This window comes from Pleurodeles waltl, chromosome 2_1 (genome assembly GCF_031143425.1).
Source record: "Pleurodeles waltl isolate 20211129_DDA chromosome 2_1, aPleWal1.hap1.20221129, whole genome shotgun sequence".
NCBI lineage: Eukaryota > Metazoa > Chordata > Amphibia > Caudata > Salamandridae > Pleurodeles > Pleurodeles waltl.
Window position 1 is genome coordinate 654,451,729 of NC_090438.1, and position 17,097 is coordinate 654,468,825.

A 17,097-nucleotide genomic window follows, 5' to 3' on the forward strand; every position below is an offset into this window, starting at 1 on the left:
TCTTTTTTACAGTTCTTCTTTCTTGTCTTTCTTTATACTTTTATTTTGTTCTGATGTCCTTTGTGTTTCTCTTCTTCTAGGTATTGATCTTCTTGAGCCACCTCCAGCGTCGGCAGAACCATGTGGGCAAGAATAAAACCGGGAGATAAAGATAAGTGGACTTGGTTTTTCTCTTATTTTCTCTTTATTTATTAGAGGGGTGGGGATGAAAGGGTTAAAAATAAATAAATAAAAGGACAAATAGTGAGAGGAAAAAAATAAATCCTGTGTGGGAAAAGAAGTAAAAAATAATAATATTGTCACCTTGTTGTGTTTGTGAGGATAGTGTCTTTTATTAAATAACAGTGATTCAGTGAGTTCTCCTTTCTACTTAAAGTAGTGATAAGGTGAAGCCCAGGAGTATAGGAATCTTTTTCTTATTATTTTCAGGCCTCCTCCTTCTCTTCCTGCAATCTGTCCTTCTATCCTCCCCACCTCTGCCAATATCCCGTAGGGTTCTGTATACAGGCACGTACCTGCATGAGCCACGTCCCTCCAGGGACGTGGCTGGTTCGTTCGTCTTGTTTCCCATCAGTTGTTTCTTCTCCCCTGTTTGTAGTGGTCGTCTCTGCACCGGTGTACTCGTCTCCCCTGCAGGTCAGTCTTCTCTGTCCTCTCTCGCTCCGGTTGGCTTCCTTTTTCTCCTCTGCATCTTCCCCGTCTCTAGTCCCCTCTGTCATTGCTTTAACCCGGATATCTGCGTTTGCTGGTAGAGCCCGGCCCTCTTTTCCTTCCACAGTACCCCTGGGGTATGATAACATTTGCCCCGCTTCCTCATTATGTTGTAGGGTTGTCGCAACCCTGTTACACACACTGCCCCTTAGAAAGGGCTGATCGAGACCTTGTTCCATGGGATGTCTGTAGAGATAGTCCTCAGTAGGCAATTGGCTACCTAGGAGATGATGAATCTGGATCATAAACGGTTGGAGCTCCATAAACCATCTCAGTATCCTTGGTATTGAGTCTTTATGTCACCCAACCAAGTGAGGGGAGCATGAACAGTATGTAAAACCAAGGGATGACCCAGTAAGTAATATTGGAGGCTTTCTATCACCCACGTAATCACCAGACATTCCCTTTCTATCAAGGGATAGTGCTGTTCTCTGGGTAGTACTTTTCAGCTTATGAAAACAATGGGGTAACTGGTGTCTTGTTTGTTTTTCTGTGACAAGACAGCACCTATACCAACGTCAGATGCGTCTGTTTGTAGATAGAGCATTTTTGTGAAGTTTGGGTACCGTAAAACTGGTTCTGTTGCCAAGTTTTTTTTAAGTGTCTCATGGAGTTGGTGTTGATTTAATTCCTTAATCCTGGAGGGTCATTCTTTTTTAATAGATCAGTCAAAGAGACTGCAATTATTGAGTAATTTGGGATAAACCAACGCTAATACCCTACCATTCCTAAAAACGACCTTACTTAATTTTTTGTGGTAGGTGGAGGTACACTGAGGCTAACTTCAAATTTATTTATTTGGGGTCGTATTTGTCCTTTCCCTATATGGTATCCTAGGTATGTAATAGCATTGTGTGCCAGGTTACATTTCTCAGGACTAGCCGTTAATCCTGCCTCGAGTAGTGTTTGGAACACCTTAGCTAGACGTTGTAAATGGTCTTCCAAGGTTTCGCTATAGATTACAATATCATCAAGATATGCTGCTGCATATCCTGTGTGAGCATGCAAGAGTCTGTCCACAAATCTTTAAAACGTAGCAGGAGCCCCATGTAAACTGAAAGGTAGGACTGAGATGGAGTAGAGAAGGCTGTTTTTTCCTTATCTGGGGGGTGTAAAGGAATTTGCCAGTTGCCTTTTGTAAGGTCTAGAGTGGACCTGTATTGTGCTTCACCTAGTTGTTCCAGCAGTTTGTCTACCCAGGGTATGGGAGATGTATCAAATTGGGACATATTATTTAATTGTCAAAAATCAATACAGAATCTGACAGAGCCATTGGGCTTTGGAACAAGAACTACTGGGGAACACCAAGGACTTATTGAGGGTTCTATGATACCCAATGGTAGCAGGATTTGGACTTCTTGTTCTAGTACCCTTTTCCATGCTTCCGGAATTCTGTAGGGTTGGAGACAAATGATTCTTCATCTTGGGTTTTAATTGCATGTTGAACTAATTGAGTTTTCCCAGGAATCAGATAAAACATTTTTTTATGTTTGTTTAATACCTCCCTCAACTGACTTTGTTGTTCGGATAACAGAGTGGAATTAATGGAGGGAATACAATCAGTTGGTTCTTTGGTTTTCGGGCATGAATTAATTTCCAGAGGTTCCGTTTTGTTTATTAGGAACCCAGTTTTTGTTGATACAGGGGGGCCATCTGCTTCTTCCCATTTCATTAGTAAGTTAATGTGATAAATCTGTGTCTTTCTGGGGCTTTCGGATAATTCTATCCTGTACATAACAGGGCTCACTGGTTCTACGATCTTATAAGGACCTTGCCATTTGGCTAATAATTTATTCTTTGAACTGGGTAGTAATACCAATCACCTGTCTCCGGTCTTGAATGGTCTAAGAGTAGTGTTTTTATCATAGTATTTCTTTTGTTTCTCCTGGCCCCTTTTAAATGTATTCTGACATCTTCCCAAACAGTATGGACCTGATCTTTTAACTGTTGTGTATATTCGTCTTCCTCCCATCTCTCTGCAGCCATATCTAGTAGGGTCCTAGGATATCATCCAAATGCCAACTCAAATGGACTATGACCAGTTGATGATTGGACATGGGTTCGTAAGGCGTAAAGTACTAGAGGTAAGTTTTTGTCCCAGTCTCTACCAGAGTCTGATGTGGTTTTTTAATAAGGTTTTAAGTGTGCAATTGTATCTCCCTACCAACCCATCTGTTTGGGGGTGGTAGAATGAAGGCGAATTTATTTAACTCCTAGTATCTGGCAAATTTGTGACATTAATCAGGACATCAATGGTGTTCCCTTGTCCGTGAGTAATGCTGTGGGAAATCCAACCTGGGAGAAGAAACCTCTCATGGCATGTGCCACACTTTTGGTGGTCATGCTAACAAGAAGGATGGCTTCAGGGTATCGTGTAACATAATCCACCAAAACAAGAGTATACATGTACCCCCTTGAGAAGGGAGTCAGGGGTGTCAGGTGTCAGGAATAAGGCTGTGCGCGGTCCAGGTCCCGCCCAAAACTCCGCTGCGTGTATTTGCGGCACTTTATGCGCACCACTTGTCATCCCCTCTTGTTCTAGAAGTGGTCATCAGCGTCGCTTGCCCTGTGGTAAAGCTCATGTAGCTGCAGGGTCAGGACATTGGTGGACAAGATGCACTTATCAGTGCTATTCTATGAAGAGACTACAATTCCCAGGTTTCAAAAGGCAGCGGCCATCTTGGGGTGTGGCAGGCCTATAAAACCCAGCCACACCCAAGCACATTGCTCACTATTTTGAAGACTACGATGCAGTGAGACCTCGTGGGGGTTCCTCTGAAGAAGAGCAGATTTCATGCATGGCAGATTGACAGCAGATCGGAGCATCCTTGTTTCCATGGTGAATTCAGATACGAGTAGGTCGTACTCGTAGCAGTAAGGTTTTGATGAGCCCAATCTTGAGGGAGTTGTTACTTCCAAAAGCAAAGCCCCTCTTAGCAGAACGAGCAAAGTGTTTTCAGTTCAAAGAGTAAAGCGCTCCTGGCACGACGATAAAAACGCTTCAGGCCAAACGAGTAAAGCGGCCTTGGCGCGACGATCAAATCGCTTCAGACCACATGAGCAAAGCGCCCCTTAGCACAACAAGCAAAGCGCTTCAGGCCACACGTGTAAAGGGCCCTTGGCAAGATAATCAAAGCGCTTCAGTCCACACGAGTTAAGCGCCCTGTCGTAGGTTGGCCGATCAAGTACAACAGACTGCTTGTCTCTTTAAGTCAATATGATTTATTGTTCTTTTACAGAGTACTTTTATTTTCTGTGGGGTGAGTCTAAGGTAGGGTGTGATAGACGTCTTCTCTCTTCTGGACGCTAATCTCGTCTTCTGTCTTCTTTTTCCATAGGCCTCTCGGGAAGCGTGTGGGAACAGAAGAAGAATAGGGATGGTAAGTGCTTGTGTATAACACTCTCTGTCTCTCTCTCTCTCTCTCTTTTCTTTCCTCTCTACTGTCTCAACAATTACTTTCTTTGGTTCTCTTCCTTTCCTTTGCTCTTATCTGGTCTTTTCATACGGTTCTTCCTTCAGCCTGCTTTCCTTGTCTCACTCGTCTTTCCCTGTTCCTGCGGGGAGGGTTCCTCTTTTCTCTCTCTTCTCTTTGTATATATTCTTATCACCGCTATCCGGGGTTTTCTCTTCTCTTCTCCCTTTCTTCCTTCTATTTCTCTTTACTGTCTGGAGTTTGTCTGCTTCTTAATGTGTGTCCTCTTTCTTACTGCCTGGTCTTCTTCTTTTATTCCTTTTTTCTCTTATGTTACCTTTACAATCTCCCTGCGTTTTGTCTTTTCTTCTCTACCCTTTTCCTACCCTGTTTTCCCACCCCTCTGTGCTTGTTTGTGTGAGTGCCTGTGATTCCCTTCCTCCGCCAGCCTCCGTCCCTTCTCCCATGTAAAAGCCCGTACCTGGTTTGGCCACGCTTCTCCAGAAGCGTGGCGGCTCATGCGTGGGCTTCCCGGGGCCAGCAGTCTTCGTCCCTGGGTTGGGACTGTGAGGGAGTCGGCTCCGGTCCACTCTCCTCCCAGGGCTTCCAGGTGTCTCCTGCGTCTTCTCCTCCGTGATTGCTCCGTCCCGCTGCAGTCTTCTCGCCGGTCAGCTCTATCCGGATACTTCTTCCGATCCTCTTTTCCTGAGGTGGTAGAGCCACGCCTTTTATGGCCCTTTCTTCCTGCGAACACTGTGGGGAGCCAATGGGCTGGGTGGCTCTGCGGGCTGCTTCCGTGCTGTCAATGGAAGAGACAACACAAGTCGTGGTTGTGTGCGGGTCAACATAGTCTGACCCGTCACAGACACTCCCCCTAGAGAGCATCTATCGATGACGCTCAGGAGCAAGGTGGCGGGAGAGGTAATCAGCATTCAACATGTGGCGGCCCGGAGAGTGGATCACCTGGAAGGAAAAGGATTGCAAAGAGAAAAACCATCTTAGAACCCGAGTGTTGGTATCCTTGTTGCGAGCGAGCCAGGTGAGAGGCGCATGATCCGTCAGGACGGTGAAGGATCGCCCACTGAGATAATAACGTAAAGACACAACAGCCCACTTAATGGCCAGACATTCCTTCTCAATGGTGGGGTAGTGTGTTTCCCTCAGGAGCAATTTCCTACTGATGTACAATACGGGGTGGATAGATCCGTCAGTTCGTGTCTGTGACAACACAGCCCCTAGTCCCACATCCGATGCATCAGTCTGTAAGATAAAAGGGCTATGGAAATCTGGACAGCATAATACCGGATCGCTAATCAAGACATTTTTGAGACGGAAAAAACTTTGAAGGGCAGTCTCTGGAAGGGAGGAGAAGTTTTTGGGGTAAGCATTTTTCAGTAAGTTGGTTAGGGGTTCGGCTATGGTTGAGAACTGTGGTATAAGCCTTCTGTAGTAGCCCACAAGACCGAGGAAGGCACGTACGTCTTTTTTTGACCTAGGTACTGGGATCTGTTGGATCGCTTCAATCTTCTCTATTTGTGGACGGACCAGTCCCTGCCCCAAAACGTACCCTAAGTACCTGATTGTGGTAAACCCTAGTTTACATTTCTCGGGGTTAGCTGTTAACTGGGCTTCCCTCAATGCCTGTAGGATAGATCTCAAGTGATTGAGATGATCAGTCCATGTCTGACTGTATATCACTATGTCATCTAGGTACGCTGCCGCATAGGGTTGGTGGGGACGTGGTACCTTATCCATTAGTCTTTGAAACGTGGCAGGGACACCATGTAACCCGAAGGGTAGAACAGTAAACTGATACAACCCGGAGGGAGCTGCAAAGGCGTTTTTTTCCTTGTCGTCTTTTTTCAAAGGGATCTGCCAATACCCCTTCGTTAAGTCCAGAGTAGACATGAATCTAGCTTGTCCTAATCTTTCTAACAGCTCGTCTATACGGGGCATTGGGTATGCATCAAAATAGGTTAGTTTGTTGACCCTCCTGTAATCCACACAGAACCGAGTACTCCCATCCGGTTTTGGGACCAACACAACAAGAGAACACCACGGGCTGTTGGATGGTTCTATGATCCCCGCCTTCAACATATTTTGGACTTCCTGCTCTATTAAGGTTTTTTTGGCTTCTGGGATACGATAGGGTCTTTGTCTTGATATAGACTCATTCTTGGTGCGGATGCTGTGTTCAGCTAACGGGGTATGTCTGGGTTGTTTGGAGAATACATCCTTATAAGAAGTAATGATCTGTGAGAGGGCTATTACTTGTGAATCTGGAAGGCTTATATTGATCTGAGGTCTGGACTCCTCAGGTCCGTGTGGGAGAGGAAGGGATGGGTACGGGATATCTTCTTTATTGACGGTAGTGATGTGTTGGACCTTTTGGACACTAACGGGTTCTTGCCACTTTTTTAACAGGTTTATGTGATATATCTGTTCTCTACCGTGTCTACGAGAGAGAGACAATTTATAAGTCATGGGGTTGATCTGCTCCACTACTTCATACGGTCCCTGCCACTGTGCTAATAGTTTATTCTCACTACGGGGAGGAGGACCAGTGCCTTATCTCCTACATTTAGAGTACGGAGCACACTTCTGGTATCATATCCTTTCTTCTGTTTTTCTTGGGCCTCTCTGAGACTGGTGTGGGCCTTCTCCCAGACCAACTGTAAATTCTCCCTCAATTCTTAGATATACGTAAGGAGGTCTCTTGTTTCCTCGTCCATCTCTTCCCATTGTTCGGCTAGCATTTCGAGAAGAGTTCGGGGTGACCGGCCAAATAACAATTCGAATGGACTATGACCAAGGGAGGATTGAGTATGTGTGCGTATTGCGTACATGACAAGGGGTAGTTTTTTCTCCCAATCCCTTCCATACTCAGCAGTGCTTTTCCTGAGTAGAGATTTAATAGTCCGGTTGTATCTTTCCACGAGACTGTCGGTTTGTGGATGATACACTGCTGTTCTAATTTGTTTTATCCCCAAGGTCTAACTTTCTTCCCCCATAAGCCGGGACATAAAAGGGGTGCCTTGGTCAGTTAAGATCTCTTTAGGAAACCCGACCCTGGAGAAAAACTCAATCATTGCTTGGGATATCACTTTCATGTGCATGCTGGGGAGGGGAATAGCCTCGGGATAACGGGTGGCGTAATCGACTAGTACCAGGACGTACTGTCTACCTCTACTGGACGGCATGAGAGGACCGATGATATCCATGCCAACCCGGGAAAAAAGGGTCTCTATAATCGGGAGTGGCTGTAATAGAGCAGGGGGTTGTATGGTAGGGTTATATAATTGGCATTTCGGACAGTTCGAACAATACCTACGAATATCCCCGAAGACCCCGGGCCAATCGAATCTCCTGAGTATTGCTTCCTCGGTCTTCTCCCTTCCTAGATGCCCTTCCCCTTGGTCCCCATGAGCTAACTGTAGAACCTGTTGTCAGTGACTACCGGGGACTAATAACTGTCTCTGCCTGCCGTCAGTAGACTGGGGAAGCCTATATAAGAGATGGTTCTGGATGAGGAATTTCGGTCCCACCCCATGTTCCTCATCACTCAAAGCCTTTTGCCATGCGTTCTTTAAGGAGGGATCGTCCCTCTGACTCTGTCTAAAATCTCCTGCCACTGTATATACCTTGCTGATGGCTCCTGGATTAGTCTAGCTGTTTCCATAGTCTTTTCTCTAATATTGTTGTTTTTGTATCCTTTTCTGTCGTTTACTTAGAGGGATTCTGGGTGGCCGACTATCCACCTGTCCTTAATCATATGGCACTTCTTCCCACCACTTTTTCATAACATGTTCCTGCCCCGCTTTGGTCAATAAAAGGGAAAAGGCTGTATAATCAGTCCCAATGATAACATCTTCTTCAAGGTGAGGTAATGCCCCCACCTTGAGATATTCTACCTCACCTCTCCACTGAAGTTTGATGATTGCCACCGGATAGTATGCCTGGTCTGCATGGACACAGGCGATTAATACTTGTGCCTGGGTTAACCCTTGTCCGGGTTCGACCAATTCTTGACGTATCACACTCTGGATGCAACCCGAGTCCACCAGGGCTATCCTTTCTTTTCCATTGAGAAGAATGGGGAGGGTATATGTAGGCTTGGTTTCTCCGGCCCAAAACACCCTTCCTTTTGTGACTCCGATTTCCATCTGTTCTTCCACGTCCTTTTTCTGGGGGCAATATCGTGCTATGTGACCCCATTCCGAGCAGTGATAGCACTGAGGTCCATTATTGGGGAAAGAGGATTGGATAGGTTGGGGTATCCGTATCCTGTCTGAATCATTTGAACCCAGAGGCCGTGAGGTGGCTCCTTTTCCTATACTGGTACGCACAGGGGAGGGAACTGTGGTTCTGCTGGGGTGTGCTCTAAAGTCTGGGCTCCTATGAAATGCGCAGGCTAGCTCAATGGCTGTCTCATTCCTCAAACTGGGGTGTTGGCGAACCCAATTCCGGGTAGTGTTGGGTAAGGCGTCTAAAAATTGTCCAACACAATTATGTCAAACACCTCTTCTCGGATCTTCTCCGTGGGATACAACCATCGACCAGCGGCATGTTGTACCCTGTAGTATAGGGTACGCGGGCTCTGCTGTGGAAGCCACTTCATGTGGAGGAACTTGGACCGATAACTCTCGCTGTCAAGTCCTACCCTTTCTAGGATGGTCTTCTTTATGTCTTTATATGGGAGATTACCATTAGGATTGACAGCTTGGTACGTTGCTTGTAGTTGTCCCGTCAATAGGGTGGCAATATATTGCCCCCACTTATCATCTGGCCAACTAGCCGAGCTTGCCACTCTTTCGATATTAAGGAAAAAGGAGTCCGGGTGTTCCTGGTCCTGATATTTTTGTAATAAACTACTTGTTACGTTGGGATGTACCTTAGTGTGGGCGATGGTCTCCGTTAGTTTGCCAAGAGCGGTCTCATGGACTAGTTGGTTGTTGGCCATAATCGTGGCCTGGCACTTAAGGGCTGTTTGTAAGGCCTCACGCTCCTCACGAGCATCCTTCATCTGTTGTTCCCACATTAATTGGAGATGTTGTTGTCCCTCCGCTAACTGTGCTATAACATCCGCCATGGTGGGTTTTTCCTCCATTCTGGGGACTTAGTCGGAGTGAATCCCACTTCTGACACCACTTTGTCGTAGGTTGGCCGATCAAGTACAACAGACTGCTTGTCTCTTTAAGTAAATATGATTTATAGTTCTTTTACAGAGTACTTTTCTTTTCTGTGGGGTGAGTATAAGGTAGGGTGTGATAGACGTCTTCTCTCTTCTGGACGCTAATTTCGTCTTCTTCTGTCTTCTTTTTCCATAGGCCTCTCGGGAAGCATGTGGGAACAGTAGAAGAATAGGGATGGTAAGTGCTTGTGTATAACAATCTCTCTCTCTCTCTCTCTGTCTCTTTTCTTTCCTCTCTACTGTCTCAACAATTTCTTTCTTTGGTTCTCTTCCTTTCCTTTGCTCTTATCTGGTCTTTTCATACGGTTCTTCCTTCAGCCTGCTTTCCTTGTCTCACTCCTCTTTCCCTGTTCCTGCAGGGAGGGTTCTTCTTTTCTCTCTCTTCTCTTTGTATATATTCTTATCACAGCTATCCGGGGTTTTCTCTTCTCTTCTCCCTTTCTTCCTTCTCTTTTCTCTTTACTGTCTGGAGTTTGTCTGCTTCTTAATGTTTGTCCTCTTTCTTACTTCCTGGTATTCTTCTTTTATTCCTTTTTTCTCTTATGTTACCTTTACAATCTCCCTGCGTTTTGTCTTTTCTTCTCTAAACTTTTCCTACCCTGTTTTCCCACCCCTCCGTGCTTGTTTGTGTGAGTGCCCGTGATTCCCTTCCTCCGCCCGCCTCCCGTCCCTTCTCCCATGTAAAAGCCCGTACCTGGTTTGGCCACGCTTCTCCAGAAGCGCAGCGGCTCATGCGTGGGCTTCCCGGGGCCAGTAATCTTCGTTCCTGGGTTAGGACTGTGAGGGAGTCGGCTCCGGTCCACTCTCCTCCCAGGGCTTCCAGGTGTCTCACGTGCCTTCTAATCCGTGATTGCTCCGTCCCACTACAGTCTTCTTGCCAGTCAGCTCTATCCGGATACTTCTTCCGATCCTCTTTTCCTGAGGTGGTAGATCCACGCCTTTTACGGCCCTTTCTTCCCCCGAACACTGCGGGGAGCCAATGGGCTGGCTGGCTCTGCGGGCTGTTTCCGTGCTGTCAGTGGAAGAGACAGCACAAGTCGTGGTTGTGTGTGGGTCAACATAGTCCGACCCATCACACGCCTTTGGCAAGGTAATCAAAACACTTCAGTCCACATGAGTAAAGCGACTTTGGCACGACAGTCAAAGCGCTTCATGCCACATGAATAAAGCGCCCCTTAACACAAAGAGCAAAGTGCTTCAGGTCACAAGAGTAAAGCGCCCTTGGCACGACAATCAAAACGTTTCAGGCCGCACGTGTAAAGCACCCTTGGCACGATAATCAAAGCGCTTCAGTCCACATGAATAAAGCGACTTTGGCACGACGGTCAAAGCGCTTCATGCCACATGAGTAAAGCGCCCCTTAGCACAACGAGCAAAGCACTTCAGGTAACAAGAGTAAAGCGCCCTTGGCACAACAATCAAAACTTTTCAGGCCACATGAGTGAAGCGGTCTTGGCACAAGGAGCAAAATGCTTCAGGCCACATGAGTAAAGCGCCCCTTAGCACAACGAGCGTAGAACTTCAGACAAAGCAAGTAAAAGCATACTAAACAAAGCACTTCATGTGTGATGAGCAAAGCGCTTCATGAACAATAAAGAAGGCACTTCTGCCCAACAAACAACGCGCTTCAAGTTCAATGAGTAAAACTTTCAGGCCTTGGTAGTAAATGTGAAAAATGTTTTGGAGATAAGCAAATTATAGTTTCAATGTTTTTTGAGAAGCATAATATATGAGATACATATTTAAGTCTTTGAGAATTTCTAGGCTGAGATCAAACGTTTAGGTTATGAATGCATAATTGTTACATGATTGATATTCAGAGTATGACCATAGTCCAAAGCTCTTGCCATTTCTAGGTTCAGAGGTTGCAGTTTGTTCTTGTTCCATGATTCAAAGAAGGGGCTATGCCCATTTCACAAAGGGTCTCAATCTGATACCATGGAGACCTCTTTATTCAAGAGTCTATTGTTGAGTTTTTACTATTATGAATGAGTATATGTATATTTGTTCTAACCGTTTCTTTTCAGATCTCTCTCCCTGCAGTTCCCTACCCTAATTCCCTTTCCCCCACCTGGCTTCATCATAACTCTGGGCTCTGAGAGTTTTCTGAGTTGGTGATGCCGGGAGGTGGGCCTTTTATTCGGCAGTGTCCAGATGTCGAGGAAAGGGCACTGTGATGGGGGTCCCACCAAGTCCATACCGACTCAAGAAAAAGGAACATCTATAACCAGTAAAGGAAAACAGGGAGCTTTTCTTTGTGGTCCGGCATTGATAAGTTGACATTTCGGGCATTGCTGACAAAACCGACAAATCTCTGAAAAAACCTGTGGCCGATAAAACCGTCGTAAAAGGTATTCCTCTGTCTTTTCCCTTCCAAAATGGCCATCCCCCATGTGGCTGTGTGCCAAATGTAGGGTCTGTGTGCAGTATGGATGGGGAACTACTGACCGTGTTTTTTCTTGGTTGTTATTTTGTGCCACTCTATACAATAAGCCTTTCTGGACAAGAAAATACGGACCCACCTGTCCTGTTTTTTCTGTTACTGCGGTCTCCCAGGAATGTTGTAGAGAAGGGTCTTCTCTCTGCCTAATCCAGAAAGGGGGTAGTGTTGCCAATACTGGCCCATCCGTTGGGATTGTATTTACAGACCGGTTACCCATTTGGAAGTATTTTTTAATTCTCTTTTTTTATTTCTACTTAATCTTAGTTTTTCCTTCTCCGGGGTGATAGAGATTTGGGAAAAAGGCCTCATCCAACCATAAGTCTAGTTTCCGTCTGTCATGGGCACTGTCAAGTAGATCAGAGAAATTGTCAGAGTTGGTGCCTATGATCTCTTCTTCGACTAGGTGTTGTATTACCCCATCATAAGAGTTTCTTTTTGTCCTCTCGACTCAATTGAAACTTTTACTATAGCGTATTGCTTCATATCTCCATAAGTGCAACAAATGGAGACACATTCATCATTTGATAATATTGTCCTTGGTACTAAGCCTGCTCTAATTGCCAATTGACTACATCCTGAATCAATTAATACTCTGGTAGGCTTCCCATTTATTAAGATTTCCTTGATGTAGCAGGAGGCGTTTTTGCCCGTAGAAAGAACTCTGCCTCAGGTGAACTCAGTTTCCATTGGCTCAGGTTTATCTATTTTGTGGGGACAGTTTTGCGCTATGTTCCCCCATTCAGCACAATTATAACACTGTGGTAGCTGATTAGGATTCTTATCCGGTGTTCTAGATATAGGAACTTCCTTGGAACTTTTACCGGTCTTGTACGATATGGGGGACTGGATATGCAGCTTCCCATAGATTGTCCCTTTTGGGTTCCCAGTTTAAATTCAGGAGCCCGATGAAAAGCACAAGCTAATTCAATTGCAGTTGTTGTGCCTACATTTGGATGCTGCTTGATCCAATGACGGGTTTGTAGCGGTAGGGCTTCTAGAAATTGTTCAAGTAGAATAATCCAAATGACCTCATCTCTATCTGTACCTATGGGACTTAACCACTTCAGCCCCAGGTCCTGGATTCTATAATAGAGGACACAAGGATTTTCCATAGGACTCCATTTTGTTTTTCTCAACTTGATACAATAGTATTCCGTATCGAACCCCACTCGTTCTAAGATTCCTTTCTTTATTTCTGAATAAGGTGTTGTACTTCCAGGGTTCACAGCCTGATATGCGGCCTGTAAGGTTCCAGTTAGTAGTGAATTTATATATATATTGTCCCCACCTAGCCTCCGGCCAGGTAGCTGAAGCGGCTACTCATTCAAAATTAGTAAAAAATGCATCCGGATCCTCTCCCTCTTGGAATTTCTGTAAAACTGAACTTGGGACGTTGGGGTGAATGCAACTGGAAGCAATAGTGTTGGTTAGTTTTTGTAGTGCGGTTTCATGTACCAATTCGTTATTAGCTATTATAGTAGTTTGACTCTTCAGGGCATTTTGGTGTGACTCTCTGTTGTTTCGGGCCTCTCTCTGTTGCTCCTCCCATACCAATTGTAAATGTTGTTGACCTTCCGCTAGCCGTTGAATCATATCTTCTAGGGTGGGCTTGCCTTCCATTTTTCTATGCTGTGGTAAATCTTTCACCACAATCCCACTTCAGACACCAATGTGATGGGTTCTTTTGGGTATTGCTCTGGAAGGCACAAGGATAGATTCAACTAGATCCCAATACTAGGTTGATTTTATTTAAGTAGTGTATGTACAGGTAAGCGATCTTAGTCCATTTCATTTTAATCTCTTTTTTACAGTTCGTCTTTCTTGTCTTGCTTTATATTTGGGTTTCTATATTTTGTTCTGATGTGTGTTTCTCTTCTTCTAGGTATTGATCTTCTTGAGCCACCTCTAATGTCAGCAGAACCATGTGGGCAAGAATAGAACCAGGAGATAAAGGTAAGTGGACTTGTTTTTTCTCTTCATTCCTCTTTATTTATTAGAGGGGTGGGGATGAAAGGGTAAAAAATAAAAAACAAAAAGACAAATAGTGAGAGAAAAAAAAAATCCAATGTGTTAAGAGATGTAAAAAAAATAATAATATGGTCACCTTGTTGCGTTCGTGAGGATAGTGTCTTTTATTAAATATTAGGGATTCAGTGAGGTCTCCTTCTTACTTAAACTAGTGATAAGGTGGGGCCCAAGAGTATAGGAACCTTTTAGTTCTTATTTTCAGGCCTGCTCGTTCCCTTCCCCCAATCTGTCCTTCCCTCCTCCCCACCTCCACCAATATTGCGTAGGGTTCTGTATACAGACACATACCTGTATTCAGACTTTCTTTCGTCTTGTTCCGCGTTGGTTGTTTCTTCTCCCCTGTTCGTCGCAGCTGTCTCTGCACAGGTATACTCATCTCCTTTGCTGGTCGGTCTTCTCCATCCTCTCTCGCTCCGGTTGGCTTCCTTTTTCTTCTCCGTGTCTTCCACGTATCCAGTCCCCTCTGTCGTCGCTTTAACCCGGATATCCGGGTCTGCTGGTAGAGCCCGGCCCTCTTTTCCTTCCACAGTACCTCCGCGGTATAATAACATCGGCCTGCTTCCTCTTTATGCTGTAGGGTTGTCACAACCCTGTTACCCTCCCCCTGTTTACCCTTACCCCCCTTTCTTCTGAGAGGGACCCTGCCCACCCCTGGCGTAGTCTCGCCATACATTTTCTGGCCCCTGTGCTCTCCAAGCGGTCCGCTTCCTGCGCAAGCTTCATGGGGTCAGTCAGCTTGTTGTCATTTAGGTGCTGGCGCAGCTCTGGAAAATATAAACTGTACAAGTGCTCCCATGCAATCAAATTGTAAAGCCCCTCATATGTTGTTACCTTACTGCCCTTCACTCAACCATCCAGTGACCTGCATAAAGAGTCGACACATTCCAACCATGTTTGGGATTTCTTCTTCTTATAGGACCTAAACTTGTCCTTATTCTGATCAGGGGTGAGACCATACCTAGTGATCAGGCGTCCTTCATGATAGGGTAAGTGAGCCCCTGGGGATCCCCTAAGGATGTCAGAGTGTCCCTTCCCTCTACCTCAAAGTGCTTCACAAACCCGCCCCCCAATAAGCTTCAGGGACCAGATTAATGTGGAGAGCAGACCCCATAAACCACAACAGTATGTCATCCTCCCTCTTGTAATCCTTCACAAGGTCCTTAGGAATGTGCACCCTCCTCTCAGGCTGCACTGTGAAATTGCTGCCACCATCTCTACTGGACTGGCTCCTCTGATCTATCTTCCTCAAGCTAAGCTCATGAGCCAGCAGTATCCTCTTTTCCTCAATGACCATCTTTCTCTTCTCCTTCTCCATCTTGAGCTTCTCCAGCTCCAGTTGGTATTCCCTCTCTGCCTGTCTGTCCTGTAATTCTCAGGAGTCAGACCCTTAGATGAGACACTGCTTCCTGCCCTGAAGATCCTCCCCCCAGACAGAACAGGCCCACCCACAATACCATTGTGAATATTCTGCACCTGCTCCTCCCCCCTCACCCTCATCCTCTGTGTGCCCTCCAGCTTCCTTCGCTGCCACCCAGGCTCTCAGTGCCTTTTGCAACTCCTCCTTCCTGGTGAAGCTCTTAATGGGGCAGGCAAGATCCTTATAGAACTGTTTCAATTGGGCCACTGTGTAACTCTCCAGGTTCCCTAAATCAAAAGCAGCTCCAGCTGATGCATCCTTAGATTGAGACATGATGGAGAGTTAAAAGCACAAAGTTCCAAAGGCAGAAAAACAAGTTCCCAAATGAAGTTCAAGTAAAGTCAATCAAGGGATCACCAAAAATGTGGAAGTAGAACCAAAAGAGTCCCAAAAGAGAAAAAGCAAAAATCACAAGACAAGTAGTATGTGGTCACGTGGTGGTATGCACTGAAAACAGTAGTGTACATTTAATCACTGTATGTCAAGCACAAATACAAGTCCAATCCCAACTGCTGATCACCAATGTTAGAAATGGTGTCTTTGGTTGGCAGTTAGGTTACCCCCTGTCAAAGCAAGGACCCTCACTCTAGTCAGGGTAAAGGAGAATCACCCTCAGTTAACCCCCACTTGCTCCCTTGGTAGCTTGGTACAAACAGGCAGGCTTAACTCCAGAGTCTAGGTGTAAAGTATTTGTACCAACACACACAGTAACTCAGTACACTACACAATGACACAACACAGGTTTAGAAAAATAGGAAATATTTATCTAAACAAAACAAGACCAAATCTACAAAAATTCAACATGCACAAGTCAAGTTATTCATTTTTAAAAGCAAAAGAGTCTTAAATCCTTGAGAAAACAGTAAAAACACTGTTAGCATTGAAAAGATCCTGGGTAGCGTCAAAAGAACATGCACGGGTGAGTGCATCGGAAAAGGCTAACGATCCATTGATTTCTCACCCGAAAGCGAGTCCGTTCATCACTCTCCCCCTCCGGTCGCTTTCATCTCCACAGGAGAGCGATACATCGATCCGGGAAAGTACTCGGGCCCGGGCAGAATTTGCTACATTTTTCCATGCCCAGCTAGGTTTGCGCTGAAAATCCTGCCACACAGTATCACCAAAACCGGGCTATGTGGGTTGCGCAGTTATCAGCCTCAGTCAGTGGGTGTTACACATCCTTTCTCCAGCTGTGTGAGTCGATCTTCCGACAGCGATGCAGGTGGAGATTCTATTTCAACTGGTAAGTTGGCAGCGCGTCCCTTCTCAGTCGCGTCTCGGAAGGTGCGTCAAAATTTTACCCGCACGGCTGTCTTCACACCTTCCAAGGCCACAGAAACTGGATAGGGCACCACTTGGCAGGGCAGGAGTCTCAGCAGAGAGTCCAGGTGCTGGCAGGAGAAGTCTTTGATGGCCCTGAGACTTCAACAAAAGGAGGCAAGCTCAGGACACGCCCTTGGAGATTTCTTCACAAGTAGGAATGCACAACAAAGTCCAGTCTTTGTCCCCTTCTACAGGCCGAAGCAGAAACTGCAGGATAGCTCCACAAAGCACAGTCACAGGCAGGGCAGCCCTTTCTCTCAGCTCTTCTCTAGGCACAGGTTCCTCTTGATGTCCAGAAGTGATCTAATTTTCTTGGGATTTGGGTGCCCTTCTTATACCCAGTTTTTCCTTTGAAGTAAGTCTACTTCAAAGGAAAGTCTCTCTTGTTTGTGAAATCCTGCCTTGCTCAGGCCAGGCCCCAGACACACACTGGGGGTTTGAGACTTCATTGTGTGAGAGTAGACACAGACCTTTCAAGTGTTACCGACCTCTCCTTCCCTCCCTCCTAGCACAGATGGCTCATCAGGATATGCAGGCTACACCCCAGCTCCCTTTGTGTCACTGTCTAGAA